The sequence below is a fragment of the Apteryx mantelli genome, chromosome 19 (genome assembly GCF_036417845.1).
Source record: "Apteryx mantelli isolate bAptMan1 chromosome 19, bAptMan1.hap1, whole genome shotgun sequence".
NCBI lineage: Eukaryota > Metazoa > Chordata > Aves > Apterygiformes > Apterygidae > Apteryx > Apteryx mantelli.
Window position 1 is genome coordinate 15,455,916 of NC_089996.1, and position 20,155 is coordinate 15,476,070.

A 20,155-nucleotide genomic window follows, 5' to 3' on the forward strand; every position below is an offset into this window, starting at 1 on the left:
TCCTCAGCTCCCACAGCTTGGTTCCTCCTCGCACGTAAGCTCAAGTTCCTCACTCACTACCAGCAGGGCATAAAAAAGTATTTAGAGATAATTTATTCTTACCAAGCAACAATAGCAATAGTTAATCTCTTATATTAAGACCTTTAATGACTTAGGGGACTTATGAAACCATCGGAGCCTGTTTAATGAGTGCCTGTTCTGGCCCACACTTTTGGAAGCTTAAATCTTTAATAGAGCAGAAAAGAAATTCACAACAATTTTTGGGGGGACTGTACTAAAATTTATGGAGTTGCTTGGCTTCCAGGACTCCTGTTCCTGCTGCGCAATGCTCTGATGATGTATTACAGTAACATGTCATCAGGGCAATGGAGCTTGATGATACATTACGGCAATAAGTCGTTTGTAATACATCATCGGAGCAGCTGCTGCCCCAGATTGGGACTCTCAACTAAAAATTAGGCAAGCAATTCAGTGTGCACTGAAGTTTCTTTCTTTATTTCACTCTTTCCCTTTCTCTTCGTCCTTGTCTCCTTCTAGCTTCCGATCTCACCCTGCCAATAGCAAATCACTGCTAATTTATTCATCCTGGTTCTCCCATGAAAATTCCTTTCGGGTGGAACCAATCGCCCACAATGTGCTGCACCCCGGGAGCGCCCTGCGAGGACGACCAGGGCGGCTGTAATGAATGAGATGTGCAATCTCTGCAGAACTGGTGTCCCCGCTCTGGCAGTGACCGGCACCAGGTGTTTTGGGGCAGACAGCCCACAGCGGCGAGCTGCAGGGTATAGGGCAAGGTAGGCCTCGTTTAGTTTTTACTAATTAAGAGTTAATAGTTAAGCTCCCTTTTTAGTTGCGCCCCGGTTTTTTAGTCCCCTTCTTGTATTTTTCTTGTGTTAACAATATTAACAATTCTCACTAATTCGTGTAAATATCCAAAATAACTTAACAAATCACAGTAAGTTTTCAGCCTTCAGTAATGTTATAAACAAGTGAGTTCCACGGTCAGGTTGTGTGTACAGCTTCACGAAATTTGGGGGCATCTCCTCTCAGCGGCAGATTTTACCGGTTGGTCTTTGAGTTCCCGTCCACCCCTCTTCTTGCATGCACAAGAAGAAGAAACAAAAAGTGATCAGGCAGAGATGGGGACCTGGCGACGGTATTCTCCTGGTGCTTCGCCCGTCGTCTCATCATCACCCGCTAGCTGCAGGAGCTGAGTGTTTCTGGAGCAAAACAGGTAAGAATGGTGAAACTGCAAATATCAGTGTTGGGTTTCAGGGTGAGGCAGTGGAAATACCCTCGCTTTTCAGGGAAACAGGTGTAACCAGCCTGTGGTTAGAAACCTGTCATTGCATGCAACGACTTCCCAAAGGCCCAGAAGGTCTGCATGTCACCTTGTCCGTGCAAACCTGGGGACTACACAGGAGAAATACAGTTTTCTAGACAATGCCGTAGTTCCTGATCTCAGGAATCTTTAGCAAACTTTCTTTTTTTCACTTGAAAGCTGAACAGATTCTGGAAATTGCTGGAAATTTCTAGTACTATCCAGGTAGCAGAGGCAGCCCAGGCGCATCCTGGGCCCTGCAATTTTGCAGTTGGCTTCCCAAGCTTTTCCTCTCTATTGTGCTTGCCTTGGCCTCTACACATGTGGCGGACAGAGCCCTGGAAACTCATCAAACACATTGAAACCCTTTCTCTTCTCTCAGCCTTGAAAACTCATTTTGCTCTGTTCCTCTTCTGCTGTTTTCTTTAGAGGGGGGGGCCCAGGTGAAATGTTTCAGACCTGAATCCCCCTGTTTCTTAAGCTCGAAGGTGCTCAGACTTGGCAGTGCGGCTAGGGCGATGTTTCAGTGCGTGACAGAGGACAGGAATGGCTGAGACCAGATGCAGACCCTGCGAGGGGGCGCGGGTGTTGGGTCCAGGATGAGGGCTTTGCTCTAGAGCTGTCTGTTGTGCTCCTCGTTGGAGGTTGGCTCAGGAGACAATGTAATGTTCAGTGGGGAGCAGCTGGATATGCTGTCCATACACACGCACTGCAGACGTTGTCTAATATTGTTTTGTTTGAGGGAGTTGTTTTGATTTTTTTTTTTAGTACTCCTTTAGCGTCTAATGCCCTGCACTTATTAAATCATGCAGCACAGCAAAAAAGAAAGAGAGGAAAATCGCATCCATGGGTTGTTACAATGCATGAGGCATAACCGAGTGCTTCAAATCCCTGAGGGGATTACTTCCAAATCACCAGGCCACCTGGAGTTTCATTATGGCTCTTACAAACAGGCTTTTAGCAAGAAGGATGAGGTGGGGGGAGAAGGGGTCTTCTATTTAAGCACTGAAAAGAGATAAAGTTCAGCGCGCCCGACAATGGGTTCCAATGGGCTCAGCCGAGTCAGCTGAGACCAAGGACTGGAAAGGATTAATCAGAGCGAAAAATGTCAGCTTACAACAAAATCTTTAGCAAAGTGTCCAAGCCACAGAGCTCTGCGGAGACTGGAGTTAGTCATTCTCTAATCATGTACTACTTTTTCCCTTGCTCAGTCTGTGAGTCAAGAGTTTGTGCTGGAATCCAAATGTCCTTCTTTGCCATATCTGTGCCACAAGCTGTTCCTCAGCCCGCACAGCCCATCTGCAGGAGAGCCCCTCTCTTGCTCCCACGTATTTCCTGCACTGCTGGTTGCCCCATGCATCCTCCTCTGCTGAGTCTTGTGCTTTTGGTGCATTACATAGTAGTTATGTCTTTAGAAGCACATTGCATACTTAGAACAGTCTTAAATAGGTTGGAGGATTGTGTTGCTTTACAGTCTTAATGAATACATTCAAAAGCTCTACTGTAACCTGTCTGTGATAAGTTGATTGGGATTCTGGCCCTGCTCACTTGAAGAAAAGCCACACTTCAGTACAGAGCACTGGTGGACACGAGTGCACTAGATTTTTTGGACTGATGCAAAGTAAAGATCCCATTGCTCAGTTCAGTCATGGAATGAATTTGCTTCAACGTTTTGCCCTACTGCACTTTATTTTATTACAGAAACAACTAAAACCCTTGTGAGGAACAAGAACCTTGTTCTGCTTTATGCTCTAAAAATAGAGAAAGAAAACACAACAGTCTTTGTTTCAAAAAAAAATTGCAGTCCAAACACAAGACACCAGTTGAGGACAGTACAGGGAGACACAAGGAAGAGCGAGGCAGATTAGCCAGCGGTGGTCAGACAGATAGCAACAAGCTCGCCACTCCTCTCCCCATGTTCTTACTTCATATTTGCGTTATGGTTTGTAGCATTGGTGAGACATGTCTGCGTTAATATGAGCAATACCCTTAATTCAGAGCCTGTTCTTCATCTCCTGAAATTTGCTGTGACTCTTCTCTGAGTTTGATATATTTTTTCTAAGTTGTTAGAAAAATTTTTGTTAGAAAGCAGCTTTTTACATGGATCAAAACCCATCCTCATTCTCTGTCAAATATTTCTTTCTGTTACAATGGCATGATCCTACTGATATCCGAGTGCTTTGTTCTGCTGTTACCTAGGGAAGAATTTAAGTCCCTGTTTTTCCCTTAAAAGCTCGGTTATGAATGGGACACAAAAAGCCTGCTAAATAAACAGCAGACTGGGCCTTTCACTGGAGGCAGTCATGGAAAAGGAGCTGGAGAACTTTCTACCCGCAGCTCCCAGGGACCTGTTTTCAAAATAGTGCACGTAACGTATGTTCACAAGGCCTTTTTATAGCTCTGCTGTCTTGTGCAGTAGGGAGCCGAATTTCCTGTAGCTGGTTAATGAGAAGCTTAGGCACCACAGAATACTTTCTGCAAGATTGTTTTCCATGATATACTAAGCTATGAAGGGAGAGATTTGGAGTCCTTAATTCATTTTTACACCGTTAAATATGTAGGAGTTTGGACAATCAAATATTGTCAAGTTTTGACTTTACACCTCGGAGCAAGTATCACTATGAAATTCCAGTCTGGTAGATTTTTGTGCAGCGTCTACAATTAGGCATGAAAATGTAGCTGGTCACCTGTGTACAATTGCCATGATTACACATGAAATTATGGTAATTAAGGATGACATCTTAGCTTCTCTGAAGTTGGCAGGTTTTCTGTGGTTCACTTAAAGGGGCCCAAGGTTTCAACAAATGCGACAGGGAAAGCTGTACATTTTGGCTATATAAGAGGTCTTCCCAAAATTAAATTCCCTGAGTTCTCAACTGGATATCAGCTCTTTTAGTCTGAGACCCAGCACAAAAGTGCATCCATTGATCATTTCCTGATCAATTGCTCAAGTGAAGCTAATCTGGGCAAAACATGGGCTTTTGCTAAGAGACATCCTCTGTACTTCCCCAGAGAGATGCATATGATTTTGTATTTCTTAAAGTATGAGGAATGGGTGCAGGTGAGGCTGTTAAGAGTATGGAGGATGAAGAGGATGAATAGAGCTGTTAGAAGTACTGGCACCGAAGCGGAGAGACAAGCAAAGGTTGAGGATTGATTAGGTCTGAGTGAGAACCAGAGGTTTTGACTGGATCTTTTCCCCGTTTAAACAGCTTTGCCCACCTCTGTAAATTTATTTTATTCATGCTTCAAAAAATTTTAACATACATCTTTAGAGGAAAAAGTAAGTGAGCATATTAAACTTCTTCACACTTCAGCTCCTCCAGTACCTCCCCACTCGTTACTCTTTCACACGGACACATATTGCTGGAAATCTTGGAAGAACATAAAATACTTTTTTGTAATATTTTGCAAAATTGCAATAAGGAATCAGCAGGTAAAATCTGCTGGCTTATTATTAAGAAAACAAATAACTGGCTACAAGGATTGTCTTGAACGTCACTTTTGATTAGAGTTAATCCTAGGTGGTGAAAGAAAGGATGACGCATCTGTAAGACATGCTGGCGCTGTTCTCAGCATTTGCAAGAATAATTCAGGGTTTCCAGCTTAGGAATCTTCTCTGTAGGAATCTATTAAGTATTAGACTTCACATAACGTATAAATATACACCATACCTCTGATATATTCTCTTAAATAACCTGTCACTTTTACAAAATGTCTACTTGCAGACCAAGAAAAAATTCTAAAAGGATAAAAGGAATTGCATGTGATCTTTGACTAGTGTATGACTACTATATGATTATGCAGGTGAAAAGTTTATGGAAGCTGAGGATCTAGACCCAGAGAGAGCATTTCGTCTCTCCCTGCACTGTTCTTTCACATCGATGAAGGGTTTGATCCCTCCTGTACTTCTAGCGCCGTTGGTGGAAGTGGGAGTTCGTGAGCAGCGCCCAGGAAATGCTGAAGCCCTGTTATGCCCCCAAGCTGTAACAGTTCTCCTCCTCGGAAACGAATGCCGAAAGTGTGAAACAGAACATGCTAGTCCATGCTGACTAATTCCTGTTTCACAGACAGAGAACTGAGGCCAGGAAGGAGTTTATGGATTCAAATCCAGGGAACGCGAACGTGTGCAGACCGTTCTCCTCTCTCTGCCTCAACCTTTATCATGTAACCGAGGATAAAGCATTAGGCCATCGAGTGTCCTCACTGTGGATACTGGAAGTTAAATCCCTCCTTACAAACTTTTCTAATTTTGGCTTTAAACTGGATGCCAATTTGAAACTATTAGAAAGAAAAAAAACAACCTAAAAATCTACTTACGCATTTGTTCTGTCACTCTGTTAAAAAAGAACAGCTGAACAAATTATCAACATTTTGTGAGGATTAGGAAAATTGATACAGGCTGAGTCACTGCATGCCTATATAACCCAGAGTAATGTTAAAACCCAGGAAATGAGACTGGGACTGGAAAGGCTGAGAGAATTATTGTATTATTGTTGCATCCTATAATGCCAGAATATTGGACTCAGTTCTCCACTGCGTATTTACACCCTTGTAAATGTTTGAACACTCTTGCTCCAAACTGATTACTATTTATTCTCGTGCTGAATTGATGTTTCCCTCTAAGAGCTACTATGCACAACTTTCACAAAAGAATTAATTTAATTTAAGCTGCATATGCTAAACATCAGAACTGAGTCAGAAACTAAACCATCATTATAGACTGAATATTGCTAAACTTTATATTTGATACACAGCAATAGATAATAAGATCTTTTAGCCTGACCAGGAAATATAGGAGCTAGTAAATGTGCTTGTGATCTTTATGTTTAAGAATTTCAAGGAGGAAGAACAATTTCCAAATTATGTCCACAAAATGTATTTAACACTCAGAAAAGAGCAGGAATCTTCCTTATGTTTAAATGTGAAGGAAATGAGAGGCCTAAATTTCCAGCTCTTGCTGTTAAATTGCAGTGTTTGAAGGGATGGTATTTATATCTGTCTCTCAGTCAAAAAGGGGAATTCTGGCCCAGCTCAGAATTTTTTCTCATTTCCATTTCTAGTGCCCTGTATTCTTGCCTACAATATCAGAAAAGATAGAGAGCATTCAGGAGGCTTCTTTCTGATAAGAGGGTTATATTGGAGACAGCTCAGGCTTCTGGAAAAGCCTCGCTTCCATGCCAATTTGCAGTGTTAGAGACATCAGTATAATTAGAGGGGAACGTGAGCCACAGAGCTCTGAGCTGCCGTGAGTTCTGCAGGGTGTTTTGACACCGGGGGTGTCTGATCCGGCTTGCTAAAACCGCGGGCAGCGTGAGCGCCTTCAAAGAGCGGCATCCCTCCAGCCCCGCTCCCTGCGGCCGCGGCTTTCCTTTGAGACCCGGCGCTGGACGAGCGATCGACGAGACGGCGCTACACGCGCCCCTGGCAGAGGAAGCCCCGGGCAGCCGGGCTGCAACCAGCTGTTTGCCCGGCTTTGATCCCCCGAGCGAGGGCTGCCGAAGCCCCGCGTGTCGGGCGCGGGAAGGGATCACCTGTCAAAGGGACGGGCTGCAACCTTTCCCCGACCGTGGGAGGCCTTTTGATGCAGGGGGGGCGTTGATAATTAGGGCCTAATTGAGTGATTAACAGCCCCAGCAGCTCAGGTCTTTAAGGGTATGTCGGGAGCCCGGCCAGCCTTTCCCAGCGGGTCTCGGGTCTGAGCCTGCGGGGCCACGTTTTTGCCAGCGCTGGCTTCGCCGGCCCCAGCAAGACGTCCCGGTCAGGTCGAGCCGCGCACCGTCTTCGTCGGCAATGCGCGGAGCAAGCGAAATCATCGGAGTGATTACATTTTCTCGTGAGTACCGTAATCACTTTCTCTAAGCCTCTATTGAGAATAACTGCTGCAGGAATACGCTCCCATTTGCCAAGACACACGGTCTCCGCAGGCAATGAAAATCTGTCGAGATATACTGAACTTAATTAACTGAGTTTGAAGAGCCTATTAAGGCGATATTAAAAGAAGCCTATCTCAGCAGGCCCTCACAGTGGGGAGACCCAGCAGAGCTTTCAATTTAAGGCTTATTGCAAAGGTATCCTGCTGCCCAGCTCCATGTTCTGCCTGGGAGCTGTTTAATAGACTGCTTGGGAGCAGGGTAAAAGGGTTTACGAAGAGATCAGGGTAAGTGGTGGCTATATCAAAGGAAATCAACCTGTAATATATTATATGCTCACTTTGTGGATAGGGGAGGGAAAAAAAAAAGACATATAAATAGGGAGATTATTCAGCAGTGGAGGCATGCTTAAAAGTTTAAAGATAGGATGTAGGGAATCCAAAATAAGCTTTTCCTGAACAATTTTAGCATATTGCAGTGCACAGCAGTTCTTTACTAAAAAGTGAAAACTTCTCTTATAAAAGAAAAGAAACACTTCCTGTGTCTCTTCTACTTTCCTCTCCTCTTCTTCACTCATACGCAAATTAAAGACTAGTTCTGGGTGCCTCTACTTCTCAAGAAAAATAAGTGTTGTCACCAGTCTGAGTATTGCTAATGGGTTCTGGTCCCAGCTATGGGAGACTAAAACAAAGCTGCGAAGTCCTGTATTGCCTGAATGGTGAATAAGGAACTCTGTTTTACGAACAGAGGTTCCCTCAGGCCACTGTATTTATTATAAACCGCTGAATTGCGAAACTATAGCAAAAATAACAAAAAAATAACAAAATATGTGGGTTTTGCCTTACTCAATGTAACCTGCAAATGGAGTGGTATGATAGCTCAAATGTAGTAACAGTGCTAACAATAATTCCTAACATTTATAGAGCATTTTACTCATTTGGAAGGCTGTCCAACTAGTAAGTGCGACATTGTGAAATGAGTATTTGCGTTAAGTTGAATTGTATGGAAGTGAAGTCAATGTGACTTTAGGCCCAGAGGGCTGCTGCTGGCCAGGCCAAGACTCCAGCTCTTGACATCAGCGGATTATATAGAAGTGTTTATTGAGATGGGAAAGTCAATTTTAGTTCTGAGGCTTGTAGAAAGAAGCTTGAAAATATGACCTGAGTTAACCTGACTAATGAAACAACTTCATATTGCTGGATGTTCGTATATCGGAGGATACAACTTTCATGGTTTTTAACTGAAACAAATGGTCTGTTTAGGGGGGTGAGGTGGTACAGGAGGTTCTCTGTCTCCACCTGTGGCAAAGTAGTCCTACCCTTCCACCTGTACAAGTGTAAGCCTGCTTCCTCCAGAGCTCTCTTTGACATGCATTTAAGATCTCTGTTGATGTTCATTAAGGTATCTGCCATGAGACTACTCAGGATGTGTATTGAGCCTCGTAGATGTGGTTAATGTCATGCTTGCATAACTGCGTGGGGACCCTGTCAGAAAAATATAGTGCTAGTCTCCTTGTGAGACCAGTTTCTAATTCACTGAAGTCTTTTTTTTTTGGATGGGGGTTATGAAGGGAGCTTTGCTTCTGCTTCCCAAACGCATCAACCCCTGCAGTATGTCAGCTTGTGCCTGAGCTGCAGCTGCCTGGGGGGAGAGGATCACTGCCCCTGTTCGCCATGCAAACAAGAAGGAAGAAACTGAGCTTCCCAGAACAGGTTTCTGACAGAAATAGGCTGACAGATCTTCCCCCCCCCCCGTATGAGAGAAATAAAAAGGGCTGTCTGCCCCAAATGCCGAGCTTTACCACCTTCACCTGCAATGAACTTAAGAACTCTTCATCAGTGGGGCTTCCTCTGAGGAGGCTGTGGTGTGAGCAACGCGAGCAAAAGCTGCCGAACGTGGGTCTGTGCAGGGACAAGCACTTCTGTAACCATGGAACTTATATTATATTCCCAATTAGAACAAACCCCAAATTATTATTTGCATAAATAAGGTACCATGCATGTGTTTACACGGCAGTTATTCCTAATGTTTTATTTTTATATAAAATAACAAGGCTATAAAGCCCAGAATCCTTAGCCAATTTATTGCAATTGCTGAATTAAAAATAGAAGATCCTATTGAGGAACGTCTGCTCAGTGCAGCCGATGTATAATTGTGTGTGGCTTCAGTTTGTTTGGCATAGGAAAACCCAGTGTAACTTGAGAATTCATTACGAGAAAAGTACAGGACTCCTGCCATCTTCTAATGGCCTTCTTACAGCTTTAAATGCAAAATTTACAAGGAAAGTCTTAAAGAAATGACAGGAAAATCTGAGAAGATAACGAAATAGGACAGGGAAATTAATAGAAGCCTTGGGTTTTCTAATCCACAGTGATTAATGTCTTTAAGTTCCATGATCCTTGGTTTCCACTGGAATTGATAAACTACCAACTGTGGCTTCTATGCTTTAAATCAATACAGAAAACCTTAGTTGGCCTTGCTGGCCTATCTGTCATCTCTTTTCTAGCTGGAGGTCAGACATAATACTTACTAACCGTAATGGTAAGGTGTACTGTCTGTTCCAGTTGTGTTTGGATTTCTCCATTTGTGTTATGCCGTTGCATCCAGAGAGCGATAGTGTGACCAGCATTTAAGATGCTAATTGGTCTCCAGCACATTGCCAAGGCTGAGAGGTTTCATCATGTCTTGCCGAATTTTGCAGAGCATCTGCCACTTACATACCAGTTTTCTGGTATTTTTTTCTCTAAGGTATCTCAGGTCAGGCACCCAAAGCCAGAGGCACCACAAACCCGTTACCACTGTAGAAACTCCTGGCTGTCTGCATCTAAGGGAGCCTGCCAGGACTTGGGCAGCCTGCGTGAACCATGCAGTCCTGCGGAGAGCAGCACATGTTTTTGGGTTCATTTCTTACTGAAACGGAGACACAGAAAAGGGGAGTCCCCTTGGCTAGATCGTGAAGGTGCTGAATGGCAGAGGGGGGCTGCAGCTCTCAAGCCGTGGACGGACATCTCCCAGGCACGAGTGGGCTGGTGAAGGAGCTCCTGGGCACTGCCTCCAGGCAAGCTGCTGTTGTCCCAGAACTGCTTGTGTGAGCATTCCCTAGGCTTCTCCAGCAAAAAAAAGTCCCCCAAAATATCAGCTTAAAAAAAGGGGTTTGTTTCTGTGAGCAGCTGTTGTGACAGAAGGTGGTAACTCTTGGCAGGAAAAGGCAGGCAGCTGGGGGAAGTAATCAATTCCCCTGGCACATGGGGATCCGGAAGCGGATGTCTGTCTGCAGCCATCGTCTGCTGGGGCTGACCACAGCACCGCAAGGCAAACCTTCCCCCTCTTTTGTCATCTGCTGCAAGCAGAGGGTTGGGGAGGGAAAGCCTCCATGATTTTTGCATGGAAGTAGGGCTTGCCCTCTTAGTCCCAATAGATCTTAACCCATGTATTTAAAATGAAGTGCATAACAAATTTGTCACGTTTAACTCTAAGGAAGCGATATTCAATACCAGCCCTGGTGGTTAGGGCTGAAGGATGCATGAAGACATGTAGTTGGAAGCTGGTGGGTGGGTCACCCCTGGGATAGAAGGGGTTAAGGGCTGGAATAAGCCAAGGTTAAAGTCACTGCAGGTGTCTAGTTAACAAGAGCTGACTTGTTAGCTGGGGAGCGTAAATGGAAACAAGGTGGGTAGGGGAAGGGGAAATGCTGGATGAGGTGGAAAGGCTCAGTGCTTGTGGGTGAGGCCAAGGTGGCCTCTACTTAGCAGGGCTATGGGTTTTGTTGCTATCTGACTGTTATCAGGGATTCTGCTAATTCTGAGCTGGGAGAGTTAAATTAAAACGAGAGCAAGCATACAGGGCAGTAAAACCTTTCTATTGCCTGCAATCGTGCATCTCGTAGTAATGCAGGGGAGAGGCTTTTGGGAAGCAGTGTTTGATTGCGATACCGTGCTGCGTTTTGGCAGGGTCTGCATTGTACTTTCTAAAGATGAATATGCTGATAAAGAAAAATGTTGTTCTGCTGACTGGTTTGGAAGTTCAGGCGGGTCTATTGGAGCTGTGCAGCTGTCTTAAAGTGAGGGACCTGCCAGGGTCCTAACAGAGCTGGAAAAAAGTGGGAAAAGGATAGCCTGACCCCTTAGATGGGCATGTTCAGTAATGAGTGAGAACACAGCTCCATCCTGAAATCAGGTCAGGGTGTCTGCTGCATGGTTTTGGGGCAAAACCTTCCACTTGTTATGCTCACATAGGACTTCAGAGCTCTCCCTTCTAGGATCTCTGGTGTCTGGGTGTCTCAGCTTTTGATTCCTTTGCAGTGACCGGATGATTTAGTCTGGGATTAGCCAGCAGGGCTGCTAGGATTAGAGCCTTTGAGAACACTGTCCCATTAATGCTCATGGCTTGCTTATATTCTCACAGCACAGAGCCAGGTTTTAGTCCAGTAAATAGCATTGCGTTCTTCCTTCCTTGTCACTCAGGTGTCTGCAATACTGCGCTACAAGTGTCATTGCTTCACTAATGCTGCACAGCAAATTAAAAATAGTGCATAGGCTCTGAGCTTTACTAGAAGTCTGTCACTCTTAAAGCTTAAAAAGACAAAACTTGTGGAAAATCAAGTGGAAAATGGAATTGGTGCTGTGGTGCGACATTACTGCTTAATTGTAAAAATAGTGTGGGTATAAAACTTCAGATTTCTTGTGTTGTAAACATAATTCGCTGATATTTCAAACTTTTGTTTTTCTATAGAAACTGTTATTGATAAGTTGCCTTTAAATGCAGTTGGGGGGGGGGGGGGGAAGGAGTATCTCCAGACCTCACCTACAAATACCCTGACATTTCTTTTATCCTAAATATTACCTTCCATAAATGCACACTTACCTTGCTTTAACCTTCAGTCCTAGATGCATAGAGCTATAACACACATTTTAAAACATGTCAGACTTGCAGGGTTGCTCTTAGCTAGAGTCTCTGAACAGCGGTCATTGTGAGCCCGGTTTCTTTTTTGATTCTTACTTTCAAATGTGCCGCCTCCTTCTTTGGGGAAAGAAAAAAAATACTGTGCCTTCCTGCATTTTTGCTCCACACCCCCTTCCTCCGTTTAGCTGCAGTCTATTTTCCTTCACACTTATTTGACATCATGGAAATTCAGTTGATGCCAATAATTTATTATGGTATATGTGGGAGACGTAGGTGTTTCTGTCATTAAAGCATTAGATCGCTTTCCCAGTTCAGCTCCTTAGAAGAAGCCCTGCAGCCAGTCCAGCGTGTCTGCCAGCTCTCTTGCCTTCCAGGCTCGCTGCAGAGGAAGGGGTACAAAGCCATTCCCAACGTCACGTCTCCCGTCGCTGGCGTGGTTTAATGCCGTTCTTGCCTCTTGAGGGCCTGCCACTCATTAATATTTAGATCTATGTTTCCTAGTAATTATTCCTCCCAGATCCCCTCACAGGAGGAGAACTTGCTAGCCTGGAAAATGAACGTGTCATGATGAGCTGCCCTTGTGTAAATATATCCATTTTTGTACAAAATAAACCCATAATTCAGACATACATTCTGTTTATTTTTGAACACGGGTTTTTGTCAGGGAATGTGCAGCTCGACCTTACGCTCAACAGGAAAATGTTTATCCAAAGAGTTAACGCAGATGAGTAATCAGGGACTCTCCTGCCAGTTCTCGGGTGGTGGGATTCCAGTAAACAGCTAGACACTTTGAACTTATGGGTTTTACTTTATGTCATACTCCAACCACTAAAACAACACGCCGCCATGGAGTTCTTCCCTGTTAAATCAAAACACCAATTAAACCATGGAAACTTAGGCTGGGAATATCATTTTGGGGGACCTTCTGTTCATCATCACGTACTCTTTAATTCACCACTGTCTAGAGATAGGCGGTGAAGTGTTGTTGCCACTGCTTATATGGTATGGTGGTTTATTACAGCATTAGTAAAGCGGTGCTGGGTATATGTGATACTTAAAGACATAGTGATGCAGAAGGCATAATTGAAGACATGTGAAAAGTAAGGGAGAAATGATCCTGAGGAGCCTGGGGCTAACATTTGTGTGCATAAATTTCCTCCTAGTTCCTTTCACTGGAAACTTAATCTTGGGCTAGTTATTCTGTATCTCCCTGCTTCCACTCCCCCCTTCCTCGGAAATGCCACGTATTGCCTGCTGCGAGGGACCAGCTACTGGCCTGCTTGGGTCACTGGTCTGATCCTGTGCAGTAATTCCAGTAAGTCCATACAGTTCAGCATTCACCTTCTGTCTGTTCATATCAAGTGTCAGTATTGCTGGAAAGTCACTTTTAAAAGACCCGATTTGATGAAACCCCTCTTCACTTGTTGCAGGATATAATCTACACGTGGAAGGACCGGTCTTACCTATTTTTCAGGCTTTTCCTAAAAGCTCAGTTCTGCCTAGTTGTTAGTGGTAATCATGGACAGTAGAGTTGATATGGGAATTTTATCAAGACTCTTGCAGACTTTCTGTAGATGTCATGCAGCTCAAATACTCTTGGATAATTGCTCAATATTAATACCATGCAGAGTTATTAGACTGAAAATATCCAAGAAGTAATAAGAATAATATGCATCACATGTTAAGGACATTACATAAGCATTCTATTACACTGCCATGAGTCATTGTTAAAATGCCCTGTATATCTTTCAGGGTGGATTAAGGATACTAGCTGCTGTGTATTGTGAAGGCTGCTACAATGCTCCATAATGTCTCCAAAATATGCAATGTCTTTTGAAAACAACTATGAAAAATAGTAATTTCTCATCTTCAGTAAATAACTTGGTCACTGGGGAGGTCAACAGCTAAGGGCTCGTATCCAGGTTGTGGATTAATGACCTGCAAAATACCATTTTAAAAATAGAATCTTCTTCCACTTAAAGACAGGCAATAATGAAGCATCTCCTACCATTTCCTAGCCAAGTTTCAGACAGAAAAATGGGGTTTGCACTGGATGTACAGAGCTGAGTTGAGCAGTGATATAATGAACACTAAGTAAATCAAGGACTAGTGGCACTACACCCTGTTTCTTATGTTGTCAGGATGTGGCACGTAGGACCAGAAACATCCAGGAGTCGTTCTGTATGTCAGAAACAATAGTGAGTGAAAAGGCTGAAGTGCGTGTGCTTCCTTGTGATGTGTTTACGTTGGTCCAACATCCGATGACAAGCTATAAATGTCCCTACACTGGACAAATTTCCATTGCGGAGGAGGAATATTTATTATGAGATTAAAAGGTATAGGTTGGTGAAAGAGAAGGCAAAAAACAACCTGTCCTGTGCTGGGAGGATCGATGAGGTGCCTTAGTCTTTCATGCTTTGTGCTGTAATGTCCTTGTATGTATGTCCTCGACTAATGGACTAGGCTGGGCTGCTGAGAGTAATTTTTCAGAGAATTCAGTGTCTTTGAGTTTGCCAAGATGGTTTTGCAATATGTTTGGAAGCCCTGGATTAAAAAAGTCCTGTTCTAGCTCTGGTTTCTTTTGCATGTCTTTTCAATGAGGCTAGAAGCCATGATGAAGGGGCCTATTTTGTGCCTCAAATATATTAAAGTGGAGGCAAACAGAGCAAAGCACTAAATAGAGCTCCTTTAATACAAAGCAGCCAGAGGATGAAGCATATTCTGCCTTACATGGCTGTACATGTGTGTCTCTATAGCCTAAGTGGACAGATAATTCTGAGGATCTCAATACCATAAGACATGGTGTGAAAGATTTTTTTCCAGAGGTCATCTGCAGAAACAAGAGTTCCTGTATGTTGACTACCCAGGTCATAGCAATTTTTCAAGTGGATCAATTGTGCCTGTCCTTCTGAAAGTGTCTTTCTGATTTTTTTTTTGCTTTGTATTCCCATTTCCAAGCAAAAAATGAAGGTGTAGGGAGTAAGAAGGGGACCAACCTAGCAGACCAACCTTTGCTACTTATCCTTTGTAGTACAGGACAGATGTTCTGTTTTTCAGTCTGCAAAGAACAAAGCTTCCTCCTAGCTTCTTTATTTTAAACAGGAGAGGCCACCCACAGCTCCAAACATGCTTATTGAGAGAAAAAATAAATGGCTCAGCTCCAGATGCATATGCATGGAGCATATCCATGAGGAGGAGCTGTTTGGAAATAAATGTTCCTGGCCTGCAGGGGCACTGCCATTGAGTGAATCTGGGACACCAACACCTACAACCAGCTGGGGGTGGCGTGGAGGGAGGGAACGGCCCAGAACTGGCCAAGGTAACCCTGTGCCATCACTGCCCAACCAGGACCAAGGGGCCGTTCAGCAAGCCAGACCTGTACATATGCTGAAGGTAATTTGGGAAGCTTTCCACATGGGGATGTCAGCTCTCTTGCTTCATAGGAAGGTAAAAGTAAGCAATTCTTTACTGGCTTGTGGCCACAATATCCAGTAAAGGTCTCACCACAGTCCTTGACCCAACAGCACGTTTTTCTTCTAAGCACTTAAGCAGAAAAAGTGACTGGACTTTCTTGATGGGTGGGATCAGAGAGTGTGACCTGCTCTGGGGACCTTCTTCAGGGTGCCTTAGGCTACAGGCTTGGCACGGGAGTCTCTGGGATGCTATGTGGGGAAATATAAGCGAGTACTGCCCCATCACCACTCGGTAACACTGCCAACATGGGAGGAATGTTTTCCCTGTCAGTCCTGTGGCATCTGCTCCTCTGAAACAGAAGAAGGAATGAAAATCAAGTGAGGAGCCAAATGTTTATTACTTCCATCCCCAGAGTTAGCTTTTTCTTAGTGTCTCCTCAACTAGAGCGGAGAAATGCATGTGTTCCGTATGTCTGTAATGCGATTTGTCATTTTGAGGCTAATTGCCACCAGAAGTGGTTTGGGTTTTTTATTTTACATAATCATTTTAAAACATGTAAAATACATGAGGTGGATGTTGGATTAGGAGGTTTCCCGTGTCTGCTCATGGAGAGTATCTTCACAATATAGCAAGGATCAAGAACCATAGGCAGGCTCCCTCAGAGGATGGCTTTGGCTTAGCAAGTCAATTGTAATTTGAAAATCATGTTCAAAATTGTGAAACACACTTTTTAAAGATTGTATTTTCAAGCCTTGTTTCTCTATAAAAACTAAAATTTGGCTTTTCCTTTTAATGGAAAGTTGAGAACCACTTACCAAATATCATGAAACTTGGGACAAAGTCAATAGAGCTGGCAGCAGAAACATCCTGTTGTTGCTCCAAACTTTGCACTTTTTTTAGTGTATACTCTACTACGGGTAGAGGTTTTTATCTGAGTGAAATTGCAACGTTTATACATTAGGCTAACTATAGACAGGAATTGCTTGAAAACCTCAGTGTTTTTAGTCACTAGACATGTGAGTGCCACTGTTTCAGAGAGATTAAAATCACTAGATGTATGTGTTGCTTATGGCTTCATCTAAACGCAGGCCAGACCCTATGCTAGTCTAAATTGGGGTAGATGTGAAGAGGAGTGGGGAGCAGTGTCAAAGCATGCCAGCTACAGATAGAGCTAGAAGTACTAAAGGTGTGTACATTTTACATTAAAGCAGGTTAAAAGAATAGACAGAGGAAGAAAATGGGCATACATTCTGCTTCATCGATCTGGCAAGTAACGTGCACAGAAGTCTGTCTTTGAGAAGGGGTTGTGAAAGTGCCCAGAGGAACGAGCAGGTCTGGGGAGAGGGTGCACAGGTTAAGCAAGGTGACGGGCAGGTTCAGAAGCAGCAGCTCATCGCATCCAGCTATGCTGTCGCTGCCAACACCACTGTTCCCAGGCTGTTTGTTTTTCTTTTCATTCCTCTCTTTATGCTCCGGGAGAAGCGAGCTCTGCATTTCAGCATTTCATCCCTACCATGAACTGCCATGTAGTTAACGGGCAGGCCGATAGCAGTTTAATTCCAGAGATCAATAGGTTGTTCTGCGTTTTTAAAAAGCCCCTTTTATTTTACCCTTGCTGACAATAGCTAATATGAGTGCAGTTAATGTGTATTATAGCCAAAAAAAAAGTTGAATGAGGATCATGTGTTGATGGGTTTAATCAGTTACAATTAAAGCCACATGAAAGTGTGGGACAGTAAAGCCAGATGAAATGCAGCACTCGGAGGTCCGTGAACGACGTCTGCATTATTCAGACTCGCAAGAGGTTGTAAGCTAGTGCGCAACTCTGAATTTCAGGTTTGAGCTAATGAAAACCTTAACGCAAACCTTGAGCTGGAGTGGCTTAGTTTCATCAAAACCATATTTTGTGTGTGTGTGTTTTTCACCATAAGTTGGACAAAATTCACATAAAACCTAGTCCAGACTGGTTTGACTGCGAAGCTCAGTGAATCTTTTCTAAGTTTAACTTGGGATTGTGTGTTAGAAAAATCTCATACAGCTGCAATAAAAACAGAGGGGAGGAGGAGAAAGCTAATGTGTATGGAAGTTCTGTTACGTGCACTTCTGTGTCAGCATTTCACAAAACATGCAGTGGAGAAGAAAACCAACCCATTTCAATTCTTGATACATTTGTGGAAGTTCCTGTTTACAGAATGTTTTCTAAAATCCTGCTCCCTTTTGTGTGGAAAATATTCATATAGGAAATAATTTTATTTGTTTTCATTTTATTTATTTGTTTATGTTCCAGTAACCACATATGCTTAAACTCTGAGATACTTGAAAAACAGGATGTTTCTTTCTCCAGAGTTCCTCCTTTAATGCACTTTTTTTCTCAGACGATGTCATAATAATCTGCTTATGACGTAATGGAGATTTCTACAGCCAACTGGTAATCATGAAAATGCAGGCTTCCATAATGTCCACATTCTTCTCAGCTAATGTTACCTCAAGTGGATTGGGCATAGGTCTGCTCTGAAATACTCTTTTTTTGGTCTTGGTGGTAGTAACAGCCCAGTTTGAGGTCATCCCAATGAGAGACTCCCTCCTAGAGTTATGTTCAAATCTTTTTATAAAAAGTGAATATATAAGAACGTGCAGAACGAGACTGTTGGACTTCTGGAGGTAAAGGGGACTGAGGAAACAGCTCATTTCTTAAAAATGCTGTGAAATGTATAGATTACAAAGAAAAAAAAAAAACAAGACAGAGGCTGATAAACTTAGCAAAAATCAGCATATGGAAATGCTGTTTTATTTTTGGAACCTACATACAGCTTCACTTGATTGGAGAGTTATTCACAGATCCCGCTCCCGAAACCACCCCGGCTTTGCAGAGCCAAGAGGCAGGCGAGCGACCTCGCTTTCAGGGCACGTTGGACGCGTCGCGCTGGGCTGGGGCGAGTGCCAGGGAAAGGCACGGGCCCCGGGCTGCAGCGCGCCTGGGCCGCCGCGCGCGCGCGGCCTTAGCAGGAGGAGAGGGGGACCACCGGGCTCGTGGAAACCCCAGATAAAAATATGTCAATTTACACTTGAATGCACTTATTACAACTTTTCAAGTAATGTAATTTTAGAAGTGCCTCGGGTCCAAAAATATGACAATGCATTAAGCGCAAAATCAAACTGTGGAGGTTCATTTTATTTCCATTAAATTCCACCGTGAATATTGCAGAAGCTTTGGTTTTATTATTGCTAATTCCAAACATAATAAATACGCTTCAGGATCTAGGCTGATTTATTATCATTTTAAACAGTATGATATTTGCAGCTTTTCATATATGGAGGAAATATGTCTATTTCCAATTTCGGGCTTTTTTAATTTAACTTGAGAGACACCATCAGTATTAAAATCAGGTATTTAAAATGTAATAATTTCTTTCCCTGTTTCATTAGCTATATCTTAACTTAAGCTAAAGGAATATGGGAAAGATATGTTTTTTCTTGTCACTTTGAAGATTTTTCAGAGAACTGAACATCAGAGTTTTATTCAGGTTTCAGAACCTCTTCCTTTATTTTTTTACTTTTTTGTAAGTTCAGACAATGAAACCAGGTGGTCTTTTTATAATGACTTGCACTTTTCTATCTGTGGCTTGTACAAATCTGACAAGTAAGTGGTGAGTTATCAAATCAAAACTGGTATGAATAACTAACCAAACCAAATGCAGACTTTTTTTCATGTTGTCTTTCCATTATCAATCATACCAAAAATAAATTGTCATTTGAGGCTGTATACCAACTTTTTGCCTGAGGATGTGCTAGACTCTATCAAACAAGCCAGTTCTTGGCTGTTCAAATGAATAAAAACATCTGGATTCACCATTCATATTAATATTCTACCTTAGCATAAAAATATCAGGGCACTCACTGTGACTGTGAGAAAATTCTGGCAGGATTTGTAGGAGGAGGTAATATCTTTTAATAAAATATACTTTATTTACTAGAGGCACAAAAGACATTCCTGCAGACCCTTTCCTCAGTGTACCTGATAGTAATCTTCAAATTAGTGGCACGCGGTATGCTCGGGATCATTTTGCTGCCAGCATGATCCAAGCTCCCTGCAATATCCACTCTTGTTTGGAGCCATGTCTGTACTGGGCCTTGATGCCCTTTAAAGCTTTGGGGCTTTTAAGAGTTTAGCTAAGGGAAGGTTTTAGCTGGCTTGAGCTCTGGGGTAACCTCACTCAGACTTAAACTGACAGCTCAGCTGGAACATAGGTGCTCTGCAAACTTTACACTACTTGGGTAGATGGACGTAAGGAGGGAAAGGGGACTGGACTTGTCTGGTGGGGCACTGGGTTTTGTGAACTGATTCACCACGGTGTATTACACTTGTAAATCCTAGGATGGGCTTTGCATTTCTATTCATTCTTTACTGGTAGCTTAAAAACTCTCCAGATGCAGACCTTAAATGAAAAGGGAGAGTCATAGAAAAGAAATCTCTGGATAAACTGAACTGTCATCTGAAGCACTTGCGTGGGCCCGAGTGGAGAAGCTATGTAGATAACTTCTGAACTTTTTTATGTGGTCAGCTTGCAAAATGATCATGACTGTTTCACTTCCCTGTTTTTATATTTCCAAAGCTCTTTAGAGATTCTGATTACAGGATAGATGT